We start from the raw sequence: 1,664 nt of genomic DNA, 5'->3' as shown, positions 1-1,664 counted from the left end.
TATATTTTAACAAATTTATTTTTTTTTGATTTATAATCAAAAAAAAAATTACATCGGATAATTTTAATAATCTACCATTTAGATTCTAAATCAATTTTTTTCTATATTGTTTATTTATTAATTTAATTTGTAGAATAGTAGTACTTATTCATAATTATATATATATATATAATCAATTAAATTTATTTTTTAAATAATTTATCACCAATAAAATTTATCATTTTTAACCCACACTTGACTAAAAAAAATACTAAATTTTTAAATACTAAACTCTAGACTCTAAACTTTAATAATAATATATAACAATAAAGTGTTTATCTAAAATCTAAAAACTTTTGTTGGCAATTTTTTACTTGAGTATAAAAAGGTATAAGAAATTTACCTGAACAGCATCTGCAGCTGCATATCCTGCAGCTTGACCTCCCATAAACTGAAGTCCATTTCCAAATCCACAAAGTAGGCCAGCTAAAAGTGCCCAACCTCTTCCATCCCAGTCTCTCAAATATGCCTTAAGCGACGACTTTGGTAAGTTTAGGACAGGGTGGTAAAGGAAGGTAAGATTTAGAATTATGGCCAGAACAAAACAAGATGCAGAGAAGTAAAAGAATGCCGTATAAACTGTCAAATGGGGAACCCCTTTCTTTAAGGTATGCCACTGGTCATTTGTCGCCAAGTTGAATGCCGGCGAGAACAGCGAGAAGCAAACACCGGCAAAGAAAGTTATTGCTAACCCAACAAAAGTGCTCTTTCCAAACACCTGCAAACATGTGCAAGGAATAATACAAATATTAAGAATCTACCTGTTTTCACATATGCTTGCTTCGGTAATACTAAAGAGATAATGATTAAAGTTACTTTATTTAAATGAATATCTATAATTTTATATAAATAATATTTAAAATTATATATTGGTTACATTTAAGATTATACAAATGCTAGTGGTAATTCATAAATACTAAATCAAATAATTTTAGATTTTTAGGATTATTTTTTAATTGCCAAACGTTATTGTTCTTGTATTAGACCTCTCGTGAGGAGTTAGTTAAGAGCTCACTTTCTTTCCCGCCACTTCCACGGATGCTACAATATAACGGAGAAGATCTCTGAAAATTGAATTGCATAATTCAATGATTTAACACAACCATTTTCCTTTCGAACTTGCCTATAGTAAGAGGATATATTTGGAAAGAGAAAAAAAAAGTAGAAAAGAAAATGAAAAACAAGTTCTCACCTTAATGGATCTTCTTTCCTCGAGTTCAATAAGAAAAGCTGCAGTTCCTGCCTTGGCTTTGTTGGCAGGAATAGTTCCATTCTCTGAATCCTTTAAATCTACTATATGTATAATGAATGAAAAATCATTTTATCCGATTAAAAGTCTCAAACACTAGGGGAAAAAAATAAATCCTATAGTTACCTCTTGTTTCTTTCGCGGTGGGTAAACTATGGCCCCTGAAAAATAAAATGTTGATAATATCAGCAATACGTTACTCTGAAACCAAGAAACATGTATGCAGAGAAATCAACCATCAAATTAATCACCATTATAAAATAGATATTAAAATACAAAATATAAATTAAACATGATTTAAACAATATATATTTTTTGTGATAAATACATAATAACTGATTCAATGGCTAATTTTTTTGTGTGCACAAAGCACAAA

General features: G+C 29.1%; 1 pseudogene; it reads right to left on the bottom strand.

The window, feature by feature from the left end:
• Nucleotides 1–1,664, bottom strand: part of LOC107643575 — a 7,352-nt pseudogene that overhangs the window by 830 nt on the left and 4,858 nt on the right.

The sequence above is a fragment of the Arachis ipaensis genome, chromosome B05 (genome assembly GCF_000816755.2).
Source record: "Arachis ipaensis cultivar K30076 chromosome B05, Araip1.1, whole genome shotgun sequence".
Lineage (NCBI taxonomy): Eukaryota > Viridiplantae > Streptophyta > Magnoliopsida > Fabales > Fabaceae > Arachis > Arachis ipaensis.
This window is presented reverse-complemented; position numbering and strand designations above follow the sequence as displayed.